Below are 24,489 nucleotides of genomic sequence, written 5' to 3' on the forward strand. Positions count from 1 at the left end.
AACAGTGTCATGAGCAACAGCCAATAGCAATATGTAGACAGTGTGACAGGAATATTTCTGTAGTAGTCACACTGGTGGTGATTCTTACTGTCTGTTGGAAAGTGATTGTAGAAAACAAGTTTAGTACAGGCATTTGAGTGCCCAGAAGTAACTACACAAGAGTCCACAGTGGCGAGTAAATCCTCATTCCTCTGCTATGTGCCAAGGGACAAATTGTCTTACTCAAAAGATAGGTATGGAGGCTGAAAAATATAAAACCCAATGAGTGAAGAAGCTGCAAAGTGGAGAATCCCAAGGTCTTCATTATGGCTGTTTCTGCCCTTCTTATATCTGAGCAGGGGTGTGTTTCCTGGCTCTCTGAATTTTTTTTAATATACTTACTGAAGATGTTGGGGGCTACTGTGCTATGTCTCCTACTAACAAGAATGTGAGAGTGTTTCCTGAGATAGTTTCGTAGCTTTGCAGAAACTAAAGATTTTTGACTCAAAAGTGTTTCACCCCTTTCAGCCTCATGATTCTTGTTTTCATTCTTGGGATTAGGCTAACAACTTCTGCCATCTATCAAAGAAAAAAATCATGAATCAGTTAATTACTTAAAAATTTAATCTTGTCGTGGGGAGATTTAAAAAAAACTGGATCTGGGTTGATAGTTTAGAGTGTGCCCTTAATTTACTGTCTTTGAAAAACAATGAGATACATTTTTCAAAAGTTGAGTAGAAAAAGATAACCCAAGTATATAATTTCTATGTTAAAAAAAAACAACCATCTCTTAGCTATCAAGTATGGCTTGAATTTGTACCAAAAGCAATTGTCAGTACTTGAACATCAAACCATGATCAGAAACATGTGTGGGAGTTGCACAGCATCCGGGAAGAAGAGGTGACTAAGTAGGCAGCACCAGATCTTCATTTTCTGGCACTTCCCTGATCACACATTGTGTGTGTGACTTAATTGCCTCATTTATTTTCCTCTTGGAGACACTGCAATATCATACCTGTTACCTGTCCTTGCTAATCATGGAGAAGAAGGAATACTTCAAGAGGATTGGTCAATGTAAATTTCCTTATCTCCCTTTAACTACATCCCAACTACAACTGAAATATCAGCCTTCTCACTACCAAACCCAGGTTGGCATGAGATATCTGGGCCTCAAGTCTATTCATTCCTGAGTAGCACACCTAGCCTGGCTTCCTGGAATTAAAGAAACATATAGAGATAGGTCAAGTAGAGCAGGAAGAACTAAAAGCTGAGGAGGCTACGAATGACAGGATTCCTAATAATGATTCTTCTTGAATGGGAAGGATGAAAGCTGTTATATAGAATTTGAAAACCCATTGTCTTGAGCCTAGATTTCTTTATCAGATGATGCAGAAGCCAGTAGACACAGAATGTAAGAGATAAGCCTGATTGGACAAATAATGTAGCACTGAAGTATCAGGGATGGCTCATTCTTTAGTCAGGGTTCTACAGAAACAGTGGGCACATGTATGTGTGTGGGTGGCTGTATAAAATACATGTACATGTATATTTGCACATGAATAACCACTACAGATTATTACACATATGAACATATATTATTACATATGATTTTTTAAAATATATTTACATATAAATAATGGTGCGTATATTTATATAGTATGAGAAATATATAAGAAGATTAATCATTAGGTATTGGATCTCAAGATTAGGGAGAATAAGAAACATTTCAGTCTTCCACATGCAAGTTGGAAACACAAAAAGCCTGTGCAAAATGTCAAACGCCTCATATGTGAAGGGTCAGTATTAACCAACACAAGCTGATGTTGTAGCTATGCAGAACCAGTGAGTCCCCCTTTCTCTCCCCACAGTGAGACATATCTTATTGTGTAGCCCAAGTTGACCTCTATCACTTGTACCTAAGACTTCTGGGTACTAAATTTATAGAAGTGTACCACCATGACCAATTTGGATGTATTCTTTTAAATTCCTTTTGAAATCTTAAATATACATTTTCATTCTTAAATTACAATATAATTTTATTATGGAATAGGTTATATACACATACTTATTGTAACCATGTGTATGTATGTATACACATGCACAAACAAAAATAAATACATGCATTGTATGCTTATGTGTGGTATAGCACATGAATTCAGAAATGACTCAATAAATATTCATTGTTATCATTTTTAGTACTACTGTTTTTCTTGTTGCTGTATTTGACATGCCATGTTTTTTAATCTGAGACTAAATCCTTCATTATGGATTATGTATTTTCCTAAACTCTGCAAGACATTTGGGACATATTCCTACTGGCAATTTTTTGGTCCAGTTCACTTATACAGGTTCTTCATTTCTAGTACATAGTGCAAGGGATTTCAGATCCTCTGCAGTTTATCACTCCCTGTTGTAACTCAAATTCAGTATAATAAAACAATCTTCATAAATTCTGCTTAGACACTAACATCTATCAAAGATGATATATGGCTCCAGAATTCTGACCTTTACCTAATTCCCTTATCATAATGAATAGAAGTATTTAATACTTTATTCAATAACTTATATATGCTCCATGTCTCAGATAGCTCATTTAATACTATGATGACACCACAACTGCCTGTTTCTCATAGATAAAGGCCTTAAGTATCAGAGAGGTTAATTTACTTAGAGTAAAATAAATGCATTTTGATAACTGGAAGACACTGGATTTTAAACAAAGGTTGTCATGTGTCAAAGTTTGATCTCTTTATCCTTCGTTTTGCTACCTCCTCCTAATGCCACCTTCAAGTAATATCAAAGCCATAGCAGCCCCTTGGTCATTTAACTGCTTCCTGCCTTATGTTGCTTCTAGCCCCTTTCATTAAGAATGCCCACTTTTAACCTGGTGTTTGGGAATGGTCTAGAGAACACTCTTTAGTTGCTCAGATGTTTCTTTCCCTATTACATTTCTATTTGCTGAGTAACCAGGGGTACCCACCTCTTCCTTTAGTGAATACCACTAGCCATACACAGGTAGAGATTTTTCTAAAAATAAAGACTTGAAACAAAGATTGCTCAGGTCACAGATTTTGTGTCAATGCCACATTTCTCTCTGACTAGTGGGAATCTCTGAATAGCTTTTCAAGATGCTGAAGACTTGTAGTTCTCTGAGTTTGCTCCTATGACCTCAGCAGCAACATGGCAAGAAATTTGTGAGGCATGTAAACTGCCAGAAGCTCTCCAGTCCCCCTGCATCCGACACTGAAATAGGAACCTCCAGATCACTCTAGTGCATATTCAAGCTCAGAAATATGGTAATAGTCCCAGATACCCAGCCCACACTCACATAGACCCATCCTTTATTGGTGTAATTTGTTCCTGACTCTAATGCATGGAATCATGGTATGCAAAATTTCTAAGATAGTCTAGTGAAAATTGAACACATTCATCAATTATGTGATTTTAATATAATCAGGTCTTTGATGAGTGCACATAAAGAGCATGTGATGGAGAATGGAGGTCATTTGAATATCTGGGTCCTGAGCCCTAAAGCAAATTGATAACTGTAAAATGAACTCATGGATTCTGGAATCATGAAGGTTGAGGATACACAGGATTTATTCCTGTATTGAATTCTAGTGTATGAGTTTGCTTGCCACTTACTTTCTAAAACAAAGTCTGGCATTTCCTTTCTAGATTCTTAAGGAAAACTACTGGTCAATATAGGGAACTGGAGAGAGCCTAATTCCTAGAGACATTAGAGAAATGTAAAGATAGGGGTAATAGGGATGACTAGAGGCAGCAGAGATGTAGACTCGTGCTGTAAGAACACCCTGACATCATAGGAAGAGGAAACAGCCTTTGCACAGTGTGGTCTTTATTTGTCCCACCTTTAAAAATAACATAGTGTTGTATTGCAAAAATGTTGCTTTGTTGTTGCACAGATAAACCAGGAATAATAAGACTTATGATGAGGAACCACCTTTCTCTGCATAGTGGGCAATGCAAAAGCATTATGAAAATGTGTTAAAATTTCTGCTGCTGATATTTGGATTAATTCTCTAAGTTTACAATAATAACCACGCATTCTGATGTTTAGTTTACTATAAATGAGCAAAAATGCTTGAAATGGTATAGCTGGACCCCCTGTTTAGCAGCTACTGGGTTCTCCCATGATGGATGGGCTATCTTGAGCAAAAGGATTATCAGGACAAGTCATCTGGGCTATCTTTTATTCTGCACCAGCCACTGTGGACACTCTATGGATGCCTTGAGACAACTATGCTAAAGACAGAGCTGATTTCCCATCTCCTGAAGGCACAGATAGAGTTATTTGTACCAGATATTTTGCAATCACAGTGCTGGATGAACCATTTCTGCCTTGACCTAAGGGAGGCCACTTCCCTTGGTAGAGGTAATCCTGTGTCTTATGATGATGAGCAAGGCTGTGACAGGTCCAAATTGTGAGACTTGATGATTGTGATTAGCACTAAGAGGCAAGGCTGCTGTTGTTTCTGAATGGAAAGTTGTGCTTCTTCAAGACAAATGTCTGTGATTGCTCCACTCACTCCTTCTCAGGTTACATCCACAGGCTTCTCAGGTTCTTAGTGGGGTGAATGGAGATTTCCAGTGCTTCCTCCCCTGATGTTGCAACATGAGACACATAAGGATTTTTTTTTCTAGACTGGCCCTTCCTTTCAGTAGTGCAGGACAAGCTGGGAAAACTAAGAAGCTGCAGGGACAACAGAGGGCAGTGTCAGAAAGACTGTTGTGTCCATTTCCTCCAGCTGCATGCATCCCCAAGCTCACTTATGATTGCAACCTTTACAGCCCATCTCTTTTTGCTCCTTCACCCAAGCTCTTATATACCTACTGAGTACTTATTAGTCACCTTTCCTCATTTCCAAGTCAGAGTGACATTCCCTGTTTGCATGTGCACAACTTTCCTTGTCAATGTGAATGTAATCTCTTTCAAACCATTCATTGACTGGGGTTTCAAAAATCAGAGTTGGAACTTGAGAAAACTTTGAGACTGAAAGTCATTAAGGAACAGTTTCAGGAGTGAGCAAGGCCTCCATCTGTAGATTCATAGGTCTTAAAATTATAAACAAATCAGAGACAGAAGACTGTTCTGTTCCAAAATTTCGGTGCTAACCGTGTGTTTTTAAAGATCTCCCTTTAGAGATGAGCTTGACTTAGTCTTCTATCCTAAATGGCTCCGTAATTTTCAGCTTTTCATAAGAGGGAAGAATCATTTCCTCCATTATGTTTCCTTCTCCCTCTCTGATTCTCCTCCAACCCAGTGTTAGGTTAGGTTATCTGTCACCATGTCTTGTCAATAACTCCTTTCAAACCCTAAAAAGTTCCTTCTACCAAGGACAGCTTATGGAAAAGACATTAATGAGTGGCACATTTAATTTACCTCACTTGTAAACTACTCGTTACAGTTGTGAGAAAGGACCTGTTCTTGCCATTTCCATCATTAAATCACATTGAATCACATACTCACATTGAATCTCTTTATGTGTAACTTTATTATTTTATTTTTTACTTGACAATCATAGATACCAGTCTTTCATTTTTAATTGTAGGAACAATCAAATGTTCATAATTATTTGATACCTCTCAATTTCTTAAATGAATTTTCTGATCCTTTCTAGGCTGGGATAATTTAACCCTAAAGATGATGCAGTCAATTGCCTTTAATTCAATTCATAAATCAAAACAGCATGTGACGTGCACACACCCTAATGATGGAAAGCAGGAGACCACTGGCTCTGGAGCAAGATTGGCATGTTCTTTGCCAAAGCTGTAGGTACATAAAAGAGAGGTGTTTAACCGCTCTAATAATAATGATGATGGCTAATATTTACAGAAAGCTTCCTTTGGGTACAACAAAGCCGTTCCTTCAAATGTATCACCACCGCATGCAAAATTTGTAAATTCTATTTGGTTTTGCAAAAGAATCTGAGCCACAGAGAGATCAACCTCTCAAAAACCACACAGCATGTGAGTAAAAGACCAGGATCCAAAGCCAAGCAAAATGTCTCTAAAGTTTACTCCTGTGGTAGTGTTCTTTCAAATGCAGGCTTCTTCTATAATCCTGGAATAAAAATGCTATTGTCCACTGGGCTGCTTAACAAGATGAGAGGAAACAGTGGTGACAGTGTCCACAGCTTGACCCCTGACTGTCTAGTATTGACTGAAGTAAATAACCCTTTACAAAGGCAAAGTGAGGTACCTTCCAAATAAAAAGTTAAGAATTGTCCAAGAAATTAATAGAAATGTTAAATAAGTGGCCTTGGATTTTTAGGGGATTTGGGCCTTGGGAGCAGCTAAACATGGAATTATGTAATTAAAACCACAGTCCATGATAACAAGCTTTTCATACATTTTCTTAAAATTCCAAAATCTGAAATATTAGCAAATTTATTTACTCACTCCTTCTTGGACACTAAGGAACATGATGCTGCTTCTCTGGTCCTCATTTTGAGAAATAATATTAATCTTTTTTTTGTAAATACCTGACACAAAGACAATTGTTATCAGAGGTGAAGTTACTCCTCTTCTAAGATAATAGATGGAAAAAGGATCAACTTCCTGGTCCTCTCTGTAACAGGCATTATGCAACTCCTTATGTAGTCATTCAGTTCTCATAAACAATGTTGCTACTAGCCTACCATACAATAAAACATTTGTCTTGAGCCTGCAGAACTAGCCTTAAGCTTGATCTTGCTTGAGAGTCACAGATAAATTCAAAGAAGTTCATTCTCACTCAAACTGGTTCATATTACAGCCACATCAACAAAGAAAATCCCATTTGTCATCCTACAGAGAACTTCTTCCATTTGTCTTCATTTATTAACGTAGAAAATTGCTTTCCTAGCTGTAGCTAGAGTTTTCCTGCTTTGCCCACAGTCAGGACAAATCTCTGTCACCCGCCAGTCCCACAGCCGCTCAGACCCAACCAAGTAAACACAGAGACTTATATTGCTTACAAACTGTATGGCCGTGGCAGGCTTCTTGCTAACTGTTCTTTTATCTTAAATTAACCATTTCCATAAATCTATAGCTTGCCACGTGGCTGGTGGCTTACCGGCGTCTTCACATGCTGCTGGTCATGGCGGCGGCTGCAGTGTCTCTCTGCCTCAGCCTTCCGCTTCCCAGAATTCTCCTCTTTCCTTGTCCCACCTACTTCCTGCCTGGCCACTGGCCAACCAGTGTTTTATTTATTGACCAATCAGAGCATATAGACCATCCCACAGCACCTAGCCTAATGCTGTATTTAATTCTCCTGGGAAGAGAAGCCTGTCTGTGGCCCTGGTTTTTATAACTACAGAATGACAAAGAATTTAATTTTCTGCCATCTCCACTCCACTTAATACCATGGAGTTTGGTTTTGGGATCTGGCTCCCAGAGATACAGGAAGTGGTTCTAATGGTGAGAGCCTGAGATTGGAAATGTGTTTAGGACTCAGATACTCAAAATGTCTTCATTAGTATCCCCCAGGCCTGTCTAGGGTGATCATAAGATACAGACACAGTGAGCTCAGGGTCCCTTCTCAGAACTGCCCGTGTCCTGCATTTGCCAGAATTTTCCTCCAGCTTGCCCTTTCAGCCTCAGACATAAGGAAGTTTTGCTGACTTTTATTACTTAGGAGCACAGATGCCTGCTCTTCCAATAGATTGGTTCATTTTCTTTTGATTCTTCTTACTTTCTCTTTCATCTAGAGCTAAAATTAGGTCACTTATTTCCAGAATGGCATGGTTTTCTTTTTCTCCTTCCCATTTCTAGGTTGCTGGCAATAAAATAATAAAAGCCAACATCTTAAACATGGGAGCTAGGGGGAGTCTGAGACTCTCTTTTTGTATCTGAATCACAGGCTCACTGGAGGCTCTGAAGGGCTGGTTTTCTGTAACTAACATTGTCTCCAGACACAGGAATAGAACAAAGCGCTTATGTTGCAGTTGTTTTAAGTATGTGGGTAGGTTGATTTCAAAAGTGTCAGGTGAATACCTATGGCCATATAATACCACAAAGGAAAAGAATTGAGAGAAAATGCATTGGAACACTTAAGTCTTAGATGTCTGTTTACAGAGATAGAGAGGTGTGGAAGCCTTAGGACTTGGGCTGCATAGATCTGGCTGTGGAGCATGACCTGTGGGACTCAGTTTTTTTCAACTGTGTACATTATCTGCATGGTTCTAGCTTAGGTGAATAAGACCATTCAAAGAGGAGAGAAGCAATGTTGTTGTTCAACTCAACACACATTCTGATCTCTTCCTTGGGTATCAACTGAAGACAGAACCTTGTATAAAAATGATCCCTCTGTCTATTTTCTATTTCTAGAAACCATGGATTTCTAGTTTCTCCTAACATTGAGGAAACTGTCAGTGGAATCCTTTCCCAGTATCTTTGCTGTCTCTAACTTGCAGCTTCTATAAACATTTAAAACACTTGGCTCTCCCTCACTATAAGGAAAATAGCAAAGATGACTGATTTTTTATTTCACCCTGCCCAAAATAAAATGTGTTCATTGTCTTCCTCTATTTCACTCAGTCTTTAATCCTGTCTCATCTTGTCTACCCATTTTAATGTCTGTTCTATTGCAGGGAAGATACACTATGACCAAGACAACTTAAAGAAGAAAGTATTCATTTGCAAGTTTGTTTGCAACTTCAGTGGGTTAGTCCATTCACCATAGTGGAGAGTGTGGCCGGATCTGACATGGGCTTTTCAAACCTCAAGCTTACTGCCAGTGATACACCTTCTCTAACAAAGCACCACCTACTCCAACAAAGCCACAATTCCTAATCCTTCCCAAATAGTTCCAATGCCAAGTGACTAAGGGTTCACCTATATGAACCTCTAGTGGCCATTCTCATTCAAACCACCCTACTATCCTTCTCTCTTCCTCCCACTTTCCAGTTTCATCTAGTTTTGTTTTGTATCCCAGTTTTCTGGTTGATTTCTAGATCAACATTACTACTTGAAATAATATTTGATGACATCAGTTATGATTGATGAAAAATTTGGCAAATCTTTACTTCGTTTCTGGGCAGTATTGATAGTTGCTATCTCACTTTTTTCTAAGCATTTTTGTTTGTAATATTTAACTGGTGTGCTTCCTATTTGTGCCCTAATCATTTTAACATTGTGCTCTTTCTGTGACTGGCTATCATTCAGGTGGAAATATCACCACCCTGTCTTCCCATTGATGTGCTTTATGTTTCTGCTTCTTCAAAAACCTACCAGCAATAAGTTGACTTTTTCACTGTAAGTATTTATGGCATCTATTTTCTCTTTTTAAAACATCATCCTGTTAGTTAGTAATAGTCTTTATGCTGACTATCACCTAAAAGGCCCATGTGTTAAACGTCTAGTTTCCAGGGTGATACTACTGGGAGGAATAGAATCTTTAAAGAAGTTGGGTTTGGTGGTACATCTTAGTTCTGGAGGTATGCTCTCTGGAATAACTGTGGAAGTTTTAGCGATAGTTCTCCCACAGTGTGTAGAGCACTTACCTCGTATGTGCAGAATTCATCCTGCACATATGTACATATGTATTTGTTTCATCTTCAGCATGCAACAATGAGAAGAGGAGACACCTCCGTGTCTTCCTTATCCTCCCTGCTCTCTGTATCTTAAGGTATGTATTTTTGATCTACCTAGTATTCTATCTATTGGACATCAATAAAGGCAACAATGTTATCCTGATCTCAGAAACTACAAAAAGACACCATACGAGTTTTCTCTTTGAAACTTAATTATTTAAAATGTTTTATTCTAATGACAGGAAGCTAAAACATTTTGTCAAAGGTTGCTTCTTAATATTTCACATCAACTAAAATGTGTATTTCTGTACCTTTTTTCTGGTTTTGTTGAAATTAAAATGAATATACCTCTATCTGTCTGCCAATATTGTCCATAATCATAATAATTCTAATAGGACCTTTCCTAACTTCTTCTGGGAATATATATGTTTATATTTCTGTTTTCCACTATTGGCTTCCTAAGCCTGATTCTCAATAGTAAGCACATTGAATCTATGTCTACCTCTAATCCTAATCCATATTTAGATAGTGTCAGTTCTTGCAAATTCTGTTGCAATTTGAATAAAATTGGCTGTAAGGTTTATGGATTTCTGTAATCATGTAGGAAAAATATTGAGGGGAACTAGTTTTCACTAAATGCTAGTCACAAATCAGATGCTGTAATCCTCAGAGATATATGTATGTCTGTTTATAAATAGAAGTGAGCCTATGCTAGGGCTGGTAAGATGTCTTAGTAGGTTAAGGCACTTGCTGAAAAGCTTGACTATCTGAGTTTAATACCCAGCACCACCATAGTAGAAGAGCCCTGACTCACACAAGGTATCCTCTGCTTTCTGCACATGTGCAGTAGTATGCACACAAACAATCACACACGTGCTAAATAGATAATGAAGGTATGTTTTAAAAGTTATAAAAAGTAATGATCTGTCCTGTATTTTCCAAGGTAATAATAAATAACAGAAATTTCAAATATCTTATAGTCAATTCTTTCTAATGTTCTCCAGAGAAAAATGGAATCCATAGGAATCTCCAGGAATTAAAAAAGAAATACTTGAAGATAGACTGTTGTATAGTATCCATAATCTATGATCCTTTCCCACTACTACTGTGTTTCTATGTTTAATAGAGTATAATGATCATGTTGATTTTAATCATTACATCCCCATAATCATCATCACCAGGATTGATATTTGAAATTTTCCAAATAAACCTGAAACTTCATGTCTGAATCCTATTAGCTTAAGATGCAACTGTCTATTCCTAAGTGTATTGTTTTGTTTTTTTGTTGTTGGTCATTTGTTTTTTTTTGTTTGTTTGTTTTTGTATGTATGTGTTCTTTGTGCTTTTTCTTTGTGTTTGTGCTGTTGTTGTTTTATTTGCTTGTTTGTTTTCTAAAGAGAGAGAAGAAGAAGGCATTGAGTTGGATGAGGGGTAGGATGGGGAGGATCTGAGAGCAGATGATGAAGGAAATCATGATCAGAATATATTTTATGGGGGAAAATGTATTTTATATTAAAAAATCATTAAAATTATTTCATTGTGCAGTCCCATCTATTAGTTTGATCAGCAAGTTGTTTTAATTTAAATCATTATTTGTTCTTAATTTATCAGCATGATTATTATCTCAGAAAGGGAAAGACTAAATTTCCCTCTAGAAGTTCAAATTGTCACTTAACAGCGTCCGTGTTTTCAAGTTTAGATTTTTTTCCAAAGTTGAGATATAAGGCAGGTCACACAAGACATGCTTTGGCTTGAAAAAAAGAGAACAGAGCTCGCTGCCCTGCAGTTCAGCCCATTTGATCTTACCAGAATAATAACTCAGAGAACAGAAAACATGGGTTTTTTTGCTTGTTTTTTAATGCCATTTACTCATGAGAGAAGCAAACAGCCTCACCTCCCAAAACACTACTATGTTGGGAAATATAATATCATCTTAATAAAATCTAGATGATTTATAACATGAGCACAGATGTGTCCTATTCAGGGTAAAAACTGACAGCTATGCAAGGATTTGAAATGCCAGCTGCTGCAAGGTGGTTCCCTGTGGAAAGAGACTTGCCTGCTTGCTGGGAACCATCTGTGTAGAAGCAAGAAGACTCATTCCCTAGAAATGACCCCATACCCAAGAGCTTAAAAAGCCCCAACCAGCATGTATGAGGTCTTCTTGCATATGCTTAATAATAGTAACAATAATTGTACATCTCAATACAAAGTCAGAATGATAACTACAGCAAGTGAATTTTCAGTAAATGAGTAAAACTTGGGTATGTATATAGAACTGAACTTTAGCATCCACCCCTTTTTTAAGTCCATCCTCTCTAATCACACTTTACTCCCATATGGACAGGGACTACTCCTCAAGGTGTTTAATGAGTAACAATGGACACAGTGTATTTTAATCACTGATATTATTTTATGTTGCTATATTGTATTTAACATGGATTCCCAATATGGGGTTCAGTTCCTAGTTTAATAGAAATTAAGAAATGAATAATAAATTTACAAAACACTTATACATACATTTTATCATATGATTACTGCAATTATCCCACTGAGAAAAATTACAGAAAGTTTTACAATTACATCCACTTTTGCAGACAAATGGTAAGAAAACACTTGGAGGTTTGATTTATGAAAGGTATAAGGCAAGAATGAAAAAGGTCATGTTGTAAAATCTGTTCTCAAAGCCTGTCAGCTCTGCACAGTAGAGGATTGGGGGAAGGGTAATTTAAGTGCAGTGCACAGCTCTTCCCAGACGCTTTAGGAGCAGTCAGGGTTTATTAAGACTATCTCTCAACAATATCTACTTAAAATAAATAAGCAAATGATGTGTCATCTATCAAAACTCCCAAGTATACCATTATTTAAACCACATATCATCCATAGAGAATGGTAGTATCTTATGTGGTCAACAACTCACTCGTTCTGGGCTATCAATTTGGAGACCAATGACCTCAAGATGTGTATCCATTTTCCTCCTACAATTCATGTTCCACACTATAGCCAAGTCATGTTTCCAAAGTGCCAGTCTGTTGGAATCTGTTAAATGAAAATTACCTCTAGACATAACACAAATCATGGGTACTTACTAAAGGTGTACCTCCTTGTTTAGTCATGCCTTGAAGTATGCAAAAAGGGGCTCATTTGGAATCATGTGACTCACATCATCTCTTAAGATTTTGCTCCAAATATATTGATACTGGGAGATGTAGAGAAATTTCTTTCTATGATGAATATAAGTCTCAAAGTCAAGTTTTCTCAGGAATAAAGGTCTGGATGTGAGAGCCACTGAGACCAGCAACAGTGCTAGCTATGGAGAAATGAACTTAGCTTGGTTATGCAGGTGGGATGTGACAGGGTCAATCACAAACTAAGATCAACTGTATGGATATTGTTCATCCTTGTAACTTCTATTTTACATGTTTCTATAAAGAAGAGAAACTTGAGGCTAAAGAGGTAGCTTTGGGGTTAAGAGTATTTGTTGCTCTTGCAGAGGACCAGGGTTTGGTTCCTTACCATCAACATGGCAGCTGACATCCATTTGAAACTCCAATTCCAGATGTTCTGATGCCTCAATGGCACCAAACTTGCACATGGTACACATACATACATGCAGACAAAATATTCGTGTACATAAAATAAAAACACATAAATGTTTTGCAAAGAAGAGAAACTCACCAGAACCCTAGAGTAATAGTTCCCTGAGTATGTGAGACTTGCAGAACTTGATTACAGTAAACACAGATGCCTAAGCAAATGAAAGGCTGACACCCTAGCCTTGATCAGTGTGGATGAGATAATAGTGTTCTTAGTTCCTTCACAGTCTGCATCCTCCATATAGAACTATTTGACTGATGCACTGGCCTTTTTACAATATAATTGAACCTGGACCCTAAGTGCAGTAAGGTGAGAATATAAGAGTCAAACAGATTATAAGTGTACCACAGATGTTATTTGAAGCACAGCTCCACACAGGGATGCCCCTGAGAGACATGCACAATAGAAGTCATTCCTAATAAACAAAGAATTGAAAAGTACATCTGGTTTTCTACTTTGTAAGAAAAGAAAAGTTCCCTGGGGTCAGATTATATATGAAATTTGAACAGCTGTAAATGGCTTGTCTGTGTGGTAGAAGTGTCAAAATCTAAAAACAAGAAGACAATTAGTAAGGCGATGCTGGATATGGAAGTATTGATGGACAAGGACAACAAGATTAGCCATTAAGTGGTAATATTTATATAAGATTTCCATTTTGCCTAAATGAGAGATTTATCATGAAAAAAATATAAAAAAAAATAATTACCAGTCAAGGAAAAAAGTGTCCTGACAGTTCAATATAAGATGGTTTATATCAGCTTTACGCAGTGGCAGTATCATAGCCAATGAGGTTTATCCAAGGCACGATTATTGCTAATTGAAGATGGTTTATATCATTGGCTACCTCAGTTCTTGCAGAAAACTATAAATGAACAGACCATGATGTTAAAAATTGAGATACACAAGCCTACTAGCCAAAGCTAGTATAACTACTGTCAATATCAGAGTTTAACCTGTCTGCAAGAAAACAAAATTTGAATCTCTTATGCCATAATTTCTGAAGGAGGCTATATAGGCACTTGGTGGAGTTGACTATTTCAGACTACTTCCAAACTAGAAAAAAAAAATGAGATTCATTTTGACAAGACAGGTACATGAATAGATTTATTTTTTGTATGATTATGACTTTGCTTTCTGCTTATGCAAGGCCTTGTATTAGACTTCTCTAAAGGAACATAATTGATAGAATTAACATATATATGGGATTTATTAGAGTAGCTTACAAAACTGTGATCTGAGTAGACCAACAATGACTACCTCAAAACAGAAAGGCTAAGAACATAGTAGCTGTTTAAACGGTAAGATTGGATGTGTCCTCAGTCCTAATTTGATGTTGAATTCCCAGGGAATCCCTAGAGATCTGTTCATCTTCAGTCTACACTGAAATATTGAAGAAGGGTTATAATGGAAGTGAAGGAATACCTCAGAATAGATGAGTTTACCAATGAGAGTAAGGAAAAGCAGGCAAAATGCAGAAATCTTCCTTCTTCCATATCCTTTTATATGGGCTGCCATTGAAAGGTATTCTTCAGATTTAGAGTGGGTCTTTCACTTCAAATGATGCAATCATGAAAATCTCTTGCAGGCATGCCAAGCTCCTTAGATTTCAGCTGATTCCAGATGTAGTCAAGTTGACAACCAAGTTGTCTATCACAGATCTGGAGAACAACTCTTAGGAGGCCATGATACTAGAACTTACTTGTCATATATTGTGTCATTTTAAAATTCAAACACCCATGTATATTTCAGTCCCTTCGATAACAATGGCACAAGAGACAAAGAATTCAAAGAAAAAACAGAATGGAAGATATCTGACATTTATCCTACAGGGAGAACCTGAACTTCCTGTCACATAATAAAAGTATAGCTGGTACTACTACCAGGTCTGTGAGGCCACAGCCACTACCTCTCATATACAAATTTCTCAGGATAAAAGATTATGTGTTCTCAGTGTTGTAGATCTTCAAGATAGACTGTTGAATCCATGCTCATTTCACTGGAAGTCAGATGAAGGGATGAAGCTCATGATTCCATAGAAGGAACGAGAAAAAAATATCCCGGAACACATACGTTTTAGGAAATTCTTCCACCTGTCCTATTAAACACTAGCAAAACCTTTCATAATAGCCTCAAATAAAATAAAATCTTTGCGACTCTAACCAAGCAAGTAAAACACTTGTGTGATAAGAATTTCAAGTCTTTGAAGACAGAAATTGAAGAAGATATCAAAAGGTGGAAAGATCACCATGCTCATGAAACAGAAGGATTAATATAATACAAATGGCCACCCAACCAAAAGCACTCTACAATCCAATGCAATCTCTATACTAATTCCAACACAATTCTGCATATATCTTGATAGGACAGTTCTCAGCTCCATATAGAAACACACACACACACACACACACACACACACACACACACACACACACACACACACCAATAACAACAACAAAAGGATAGTTAAAAAATTTCTGAAAAATGAATGATACCACACAATCCCCTACCTCAAATTGTAGTACAGACCTATATAAATAAAAGCAGCATAGTATATTGGCACAAAAAGAGATATGCCAGTCAATGCAACCGAAATGAAGACCAAGACTTAAGTATACACACCTATGGAAAACTGTGTTGTTGTTTTATAAAGAAGCTCTGCAGCTGAAAGGTTTCTCCAGTTTCACCAGACCCCACAGTCCTACAGCTGCTTATAAATAATCATTCAGAGGCATAATATTAATTATCAACTTTATGGTCTATGGCAGGCCTCTTGCTAGCTAGCTCTAATAGTTTAACACAACCCATAATTATTTATCTATGTAAATTATGCTCCATGGCTTTACCTTTACATTAGACAAAGAGGGGAGATGTAGTGAATAGCTGTTTGAGCCATACCCTGAAGTATCGCCCCTAGTGAGGCAGCTGTAGCTGTTACACCTGCCTATGACCTTGGGGTACCTGCTCCTTGGGCAGTGCTACCAAGGACCCTAAAGACCAGGAATGCAGGAACACCCTCTCTTCTTGGCTACCTTGCGGTTCTGGGTGCTGAGAACTTGAATCAAGCCATATAGCATAGGACATTGCTCATCTTTCTCTGACTCTGCAATAAATCTCGAGTGGTTGTGAGTTTACCCCCAAATAAATTCCTTTGATCATTAAATAGACTCTGTGGATTAATCCCAATAAAGCCGAGAAATACATACTGGAAAAAGATAGCATCTTCAACCAATGGTACTGAATAAACTGTATGGCTGCATGTGACAAAATTCAAACAGATCCATAATTATCACCATGCACAAAACTCAACTTTAAGTGAATCAAAAGAACTCAACAGGAAACTAGATACAGTGAATATGACAGAAGAGAAAGTGGAGAATAGACTTAACCTCATTGGCACAGGAAAAGACTTTCTGAACATAACGCTGTTAGCACAGAGACTAAGGTCAACAATTAATAAATGGGACCTCATAAAACTGAAAAGCTTTTGTAAGGCAAAGAACACCATCATTCAGAAAAAGTAGCAGCCTAAAGAATGGGAAAAGAATTTTACCAAGTTCACATCTGATAGAGGGCCAGTATCTAAAGTATATAAAGTACTAAAAAACACTAGCTTTAGAAAACGAACAACCCAGTTTATAAAATGGGGTGCAGATCTAAAAAGATAATTTTCAATAGAGGAAGCTCAAATGTCTGAAAGACAAAGAAATATTCAACATCCTTAGACATCAGGGAAATGCAAATTGAAACTACTTTCAGATTTTATCTTATACCCATCTGAATAGCTAGATCAATAAAAAAGTGACAGCTCATGCAGGCTAGGATGTGGAGTTAGGGGAACACTCATCCATTACTGGTAGGACTGCAAATATGAACAGCTACTTATGGTAATCAGTATGATGGGGACTCAGAAGATAGGAGTAGATCTAACTCATGATCCAGCTAGTTCACTCTTGTGCATATACTCAAAGGATGCTTTATCCTTCCACAGAGACATTTGCTCAAACATATTTATTACTACTCTATTCATGATAGCCAGAAATTGGAAACAAACTAAATGTCCCTCATCATATAAATGGATAAAGAAAATATGGTCCATTTATAAAATGGAATATTACTCAGACATTAAGTTACAATGAACAAATGAAATTCACAGATAAATGAATAGAACAAGAAAAAAATCATTCTGAGTTAGATGACCTAGACACAGAAAGACAAAAATAGTATGTAATCACTTATATGTGGATATTAGTCAATTAGCTTATATGTGGATATTTAGTCAATTAGCTTATATGTGGATAATTAGTCAATTAGCTTATATGTGGATATTAGCTTATATGTGGATATTAGTCAATGACAATCAAGCTACAATCCACAGAACTCCAGAGGTTAGGTATAGAATAAGAGACTAGTGGGAGGGGGAACAGATAGATCTCCTTAGGAAATGCAAATAACAAAGTTATAGATAGATGGGGAAGGGGACTGGAGCTGTAGTGTGGTGGTATTGTGTTCCCCAAAATATTGTCCACCCTAATAAACTTATCTGGGGTCAGAGAACAGAACAGCCACTAGATACAGAGGCCAGAAAATGGTGGAAAATACACCTTTAATCCTAGCATTCCAAAGGCAGAGATCTATCCAGATCCCTGTGAGTTCAAAGCCACACTGGAAACAACCAGGGATGGTGACTCACGCCTTTAATCCCAGGAAGTGATGGCAGGAAGCAGAAAGGTATTAAAGGCATGAGGACTAAGAACTAGAGCCTGGTTAAGCTTTTAGGCTTTTAGCAGCAGTTCAGCTGAGATCCATTTGAATGAGGACTCAGAGGCTTCCAGTCTGAGGAAATGAGATCAGCTGAAGAACTGATAAGGTGAGATGGCTGTGGCTTGTTCCGCTTCTCTACTCTTCCAGCATTCACCCCAATACCTGCTCCAGGTTTATTTTTATTAATAAGACCTTCTAAGATTCATGATATACTGGAGAATCAAATAGGGAGAGGGAGAGGAGAGGGGATTATGGAAGGAATACATGAAAGATAGCTAAAATTAGGGGCTGTTTGAGTGGTAGTATGGAATCCTAATAGAGTAGAAGTTTCATAAAATATATACATGTATGAAAGTGATCTAAACGAAATCATCAAATAATGGGGGAGATAGAGCCCCAAGTGGCCATGTCTTTTCACTAAATGAAGCCTCCAGTACCAGCATTTGTTATATTTAATTGAGTTGTTGACCAAATGGGTCCCATGGGAAGCACAAACAACCCAGGGTGTTTCCAACACTATAAGCTGCTCTCCACAACTGACAACAGGTCTTTACTGCTGAAGAACACACCTACAGAATTTATTGAACATTGAGAAGCTGAGCTGGTGCCTTCATAGAGTCTTCACTTCTATCCACTAGTGTCTTTGGTACAAAAAGGTATTCTGAAAACTGCCAAAGGAAAACTGTGAACACCAACCCAGCCACAAACCCTTTGATCTACATTGGTGTTCTACCTGAAAGATATATGCTAGCGCTTTGGTGGCACAACGTTTGTGGGAATAAACAACCAATATTTGATTGGACCGAAGGCCTACTTCATTAGATGTAACCCATACCCAATACTGCTTAGGTGACCAACAACCTGAGAGGATATCCCAGGGACCCCAGGCTAGACCAAATACTACTGTTAAAAAGAAGGCAATAAAATGGCTCCTAATCACATTCTGCAATACTCATAAATCAGTACCTTGCTCAGTGCTTAGAAGAGAAACTTCCTCCTGCAGCAGACAGGAACAAATACAGAGGCCCACAGCCAGAAAATATGCAGAGAATTAGAGACCTTGGAACACTTAGCCTAAAACAGAATGTCTCCATCAAAACCCTTCCCTCAGGACTCGGGGATCCCTGCAGAAGAGGAGGTGAAGGAGTGTAAGAGCCAAAGGGGAAGGAGGACACTGAGGAAACAGGCTTTTCTTTTTTCTTTTCCTTTTTAAAAATTCCACCCCATTTCTCAACTTTTATTTTATGTTTTCTTCTCTCTCTTTACCCTACATATTTTACATATACATTATAGCTTTCAGTTTAGAGGGTTTTGTGTGTGTGTGTGTGTGTGTGTGTGTGTGTGTGTGTGTGTGTGTGTGTTTGTGTGGTGTGTGTGTGTGTGTGTGTGTGTGTGTGTGTGTGTGTGTGTAATTCATTAGTGTGTGAACAAGTGGATCTCTGTGCTTATATCTGTTTCCTGTGCCTTTTCTTGGACTTTTTTTCCTTCTGTTTGTTTGTTTGGTCTCATTCAGATGTGTTAGCCTTTGTTTTATATTATTTTTTATTGAATTATATTAATCCTTTAAAAGCCTGTTGTTTTTCTAATAAGAAACAGAAAGGGAATGGATCCAGATGGAATAGAAGGTGGTACGCAACTGGGAAGAGTAGGGGAAGGGGAAACTAGTAAGGACCCATAATGTGAGAAAAAATATCCATTGGCAATAAAAGGAAAAAAAAGAATCAATGGTGCAAGTAAGAGAACTGTGAAGGTGTACACACCGGGTTTGTACAAGTAAGAGAACTGTGAAGGTGTACACACCGGGTTTGTACAAGTAAGAGAACTGTGAAGGTGTACACACCGGGTTTGTACACAGGGGACAACATTTATTTTGGTCAGTGGAAAATTGATCAGTTTTCAAAACTGTACAAAATATAAAGGAATTCAAAGAATGCGTTATTTGTTTTGTTTAGAATTCCAGATGTCTCTTGACTCTAGTGTCTCTGAATCTCTCTGAATTCATCTCTAAATTTGAGGCATAAGGATGCTCCTTCAAAAGCTTCAATTTTACCCTTTTGTGCATTGGGTTCCCCAATTTTAGCAGTTCCTCATGGTTGAAAACATATTATATGCATGCATGGGAATATCCTAATGAAGTTTCAATGTACAATTAGAGTTCATTAATTAGAAAATAAAGGGCAAAATAATTCTAATCCAATAATAATGATTATTAGATTTGAATTTTTGTGATGTGTTTATCTTCCAAATGACAGTTTGTTCTATTTTAAAATGTAGAAAAACACATTCTCAATAAATAATAAACCTTCATGCAATTCAATAGTAAATAAACAATATAGAGCCTTTACATTCTGGTTCCAGCTTATTCTTACAAGAACCATTGCTTCCTGGCTCTTCAGTAACCAATTATTTTCTCAAGTGCTGTGGCCCACAGTAGGACACAGTATCCCCTGCATTACTGTGCCCACTTCTCAAGGGCACCTAGTCCTGTCAAATCCTTTTAAAACCATAAAACAGAACCATAGATAAGGATTTGGAAGCAGCTTTATGTTGTATTACCTCTCTCCTTGGGAAAAAGGAAACCAACATTTAACTCCTCCTTATAAAGACCCAGAAAACAACAGTTCTACAAAAGTCCAACCTGAGAAGCCAATGAGTTCATTAGGCTTTCTTACAGCTCATGAATGAGAGTTTACTTACAGGAGTGAACAACCCAGGAGTTACACCAGGAGAAAGTATCAGGCCAGCATGGATGCAGATTTCCTCATAGCTGCACAGATGGAGTCCTCCACTCCCATTAATCTTTTAACCATTATATTTTCTGGCATCTCTGAAGACCAGAACGCTATGTGTAACTCATGTAGACTTACATACAACAAATCAAGAATGGCAAGAATAAATGGCTGTAAACTCAGGTGAGAGTCCACCAGCCCTCCCCCATCTCTCCTTATCTGAGGGAACATTAACACTCACAAAGTCCTATCTCTTGCAAACATTCACTGATGTTCTAATGCAGACTATCACTATTGTCCTCAGAGGACAGTATAACACTGAACTTGGAAGTTGATTCAGAAGAGAGAGAGTGAGATGTAAAGAGAGGAAGGTGTGTCATAAGGACCCTTACTCTGGCAGACATCTGGCCTCCATGCTTCTGAAAAAAAAAAAAAACTTCTACAGAACCTTCTGGAACAAGCCCCAGCATTATCACTTTCAACTCCTATTCCCCAGTTTAAAGAAATTTCTTTGTAGAGATTTATTTGTTCAGCAATATGAGAGGTACCAGATACACAAGCTACGTTGCTTTCAATGACTTCATAGTACTCCCCATAAGAGAAGAAAATCTCAACTTTACAATGAGGCTGGAGTAGGAGGACACCGCCATATTTGTTAGTGTATTTCCCAGTGACATTGAAATCAGGGCATGCAGAAGAGCAAGGTATGTAGTAGCAAGAATACTGTCTCATTTTTGGTTGGCACATCAGGATTATCCCCCAGAGAGGCTTATGTTTGCTGTTCCTTTATCCCTGCCTGAACAAGTACTTCCTCTCCTCAGAATTTATAGCTCTTTAGTGGTTCACTTTTTATAAAAAAAAAAAAATGTTTACTATATACCTGAGTGTGTGTGTGTGTGTGTGTGTGTGTGTGTGTGTGTGTGTGTGTGTGTGTCTGTGTGTGCAGGCACATACTGGTAATAATGTGAATGCAGAGGAGAAAGGGTAATTCTTGGGTATTGGTTTTCTCCTACCACATTGTAGAATTTAGTGACATAATTAAATCCTCACACACAAGCACCTCCAGCTTTTTAGCCATATCACTATCTCCCATAGCTTTTATTAATGTCTTGTGGGTGTCTTCTCAAAAACAATAGGTCCCAGGATCTCCAGTCCTTAATAGTTCTTCATCCACTAGACAGAGAGGATTAGGAATTTTAAGCTATACACTCCAACAAAGTAGTCTTGTCAGTAACTAAAAACAGTCTTTATACTTGCAGAGCTTATCAGAAATACCTTTATCCAATGTCCATCATCCAGCTGTCTCTTCTAGTAAGAATCCAGCCAATGGTTCAAAGTCCCACCAGTCTGGAAATTGTTTCTTGACTACATGTGAAATGATCCTTCTTTCAGTTATACTATTAAGATTGTAACTAAGAATTTAAGTATTTTGACATGATTTCAAAATGCCCCTAAACTATCTTTTACTATAATGTTCAACAGCAATGTAAACACCTTCCCAAACATCCTAAAAATCATGGGGGCAAGAAGACATACTTTTAACATATATTTCTGAGCATCAGCTCTGTCTACTCTGAATTAATTTCATTGATGGCTTTTCATATCACATCTCCATTCAGAACCATGTTTAAACAATAGTGACCTGCAGCTTCCTTCTCTTGAGTCTAGCTATGAAAGTTCTCCATCTGTTTGAGCCTGTTTTTTTCAAAGACTGGCAAGGCTTTAAATGTATCATTGGAATATAAATATTTTATTGGGATTCAGGGATTCAGACTTTTTCCATGTCGATAAATAGCTCTAAATTACCTGCCCTTCCATTCTGCCATGTGTCTTCCTACCTCAGTCTCTTTGGCACTCAGTTTGTGCCTCCTGTGTCATGTTGTCAAACCACCAACTTGCAACAACCAAAGTCAGCAAAGTAGCCTCTGACCTATTGACCTAAAAGGACAATTGTTTCCTTTCAAGGGACATTAGTACAAGTTGCAAAATAGTAGTTTTTGTTTTGTCAGGATGTAGATGGCCATGAGAACAGACATGAATCTAATACTGTTCAAGTGTCATGTGAGAAAGAACATAGTTGGAGATGATTCTTAGGGATCCAACTGTATTAGCAGCATTCTAACATAGTGAGAAGCTGAGAGAGTGACTTGATGCATAACAATACAAATACCCATGTGGGGAGTGTCATATTATCAACATACAATGAAAGTGTAACCATCTTGTTGGCCCAGAGATATTCATATCTATTATTGAATCTTCTTCCCTTGTCGACATGAACATGGGAACTCAAATAACAACAGGAAGCTGTTACAATTTCTAGGAGTGATCATTATCACAAAGAACAAAGATGTTCAAAGTCTTTGCAATCAATGTAGCAGTCTCTTGGTGCCGGATGGTAATCACAAAAAGAATGAGAACTGTGAGAAGAATTTACCAGTCAAGGGCAATCCATCCGATGTATCTGTGGTAAAGCCTTGATAAAAGCAATTAATGGTAAACATTTTTTTTATTATTCTGTCATATATTATATCCCGACCATGGCAGTTTCCCCTCCCTCTATGCCTCCAAGTCCCTCCCTCCTGCCTCCTCTCTCCCCACCAAATCCAATCCTCCTCCTCCTCCTCCTCCTCCTCCTCCTCCTCCTCCTCCTCCTCCTCCTCCTCCTCCTCATTTCCCTTCAAAAAAGAGCAGGCATCCAAGGGATATCAACAGAGCACAACATTACAAGTTACAATAAGATTAGCCACATACCCTCACATAGAGGATAGACAAGACAACCAATTTGAGAAAAAACTTTTAGCGTGAGTTCCTGAGATTTTTCCCATTTATATACTACTTCTAGTATGTTCAGTCCCATTATGTCTGAGTAACTAAATACATGAATTCCTTTCAACAATACTGACACAGTTTGCTACTCCTTATCAAAGAAGAAAGGAGTCACTAAAATACCACTCAAAATAATATAGGTAAGACACAGTGGAGCTGTAATTTGAACACGCAATCTGATCCTAGTGACCTCTTCTCTTAATCACATTACTATTCTTCCTAAATGGTCCATCATCTCATCAACAGTTCCCTTACTGAAACAACGGGCAAAGGATTAGTACCAGAATGTATAGCATAATTAATTTCACTTATTATCATTTCACTATGATTAATTTGTGGCTATTAAATACTACTAAAATATTAGAACAGGTTTCAGCACTCTCAAATCTAGTGTTATCTCTACCACAAACTGCATGCATGGCTTGAGGCAAATCACTTACTCTCCCTGGGTCTCATTTTTCTCACCTATAAAATGAAGCATTTTCTGTGATTTTTGCTTAAGCTTACTTTCTGCTCCAGGAGCCTATGATTCCTATGCAAATGTAAGAGCTATTTATTAAATGGCTCAGAGGCTCCACTAAGCAAACCTTAAAGATTTCAAATTTTGTATACTGAATGTCTGGCTTTAGGAAGCGTTTATAGAGAATGCCAAGTGTGAAGGGAATTAATAATGCTAGAAATATTTTAATATTTATTTCTACTAAAAATTCAGAGAAAAAAGTACAAATACATGACCCCATTTTTGCCTTCTAAACAGAAACTCAGAGTTAAAGAGGTAGAGAGAACTCACTGAGTGTCCAGAGTGAACTTGAATGTCCCTTGAAATAAAATGATTGAGGTTTCTAACATATGTAATTTCAATTTCATTAATGGTGGGAGTGTAGTATGAGCTGCGGCTGCCAAAAAAAAATGTTGACATTTATTCCACTCTCCGACATGGAGAAAAATGATTCTTCACATGAATACATTTGCCTAAAGCAATGATAGTCTCAGAGGGAAATCATAAACAGAGAGAAAATACTACTTGACTCCCTCTACATGCTGGGAAACCTACAAAGGCT

General features: G+C 37.7%; 1 pseudogene; it reads left to right on the forward strand.

Annotated features, from left to right (window-relative positions):
* The first annotated feature begins 13,868 nt into the window (after window positions 1-13,868).
* LOC121821079 (U4 spliceosomal RNA) lies at window positions 13,869-13,937 on the forward strand (annotated as a pseudogene).
* Window positions 13,938-24,489: the final 10,552 nt, after the last annotated feature.

This window comes from Peromyscus maniculatus, chromosome 10, assembly GCF_049852395.1.
Source record: "Peromyscus maniculatus bairdii isolate BWxNUB_F1_BW_parent chromosome 10, HU_Pman_BW_mat_3.1, whole genome shotgun sequence".
Lineage (NCBI taxonomy): Eukaryota > Metazoa > Chordata > Mammalia > Rodentia > Cricetidae > Peromyscus > Peromyscus maniculatus.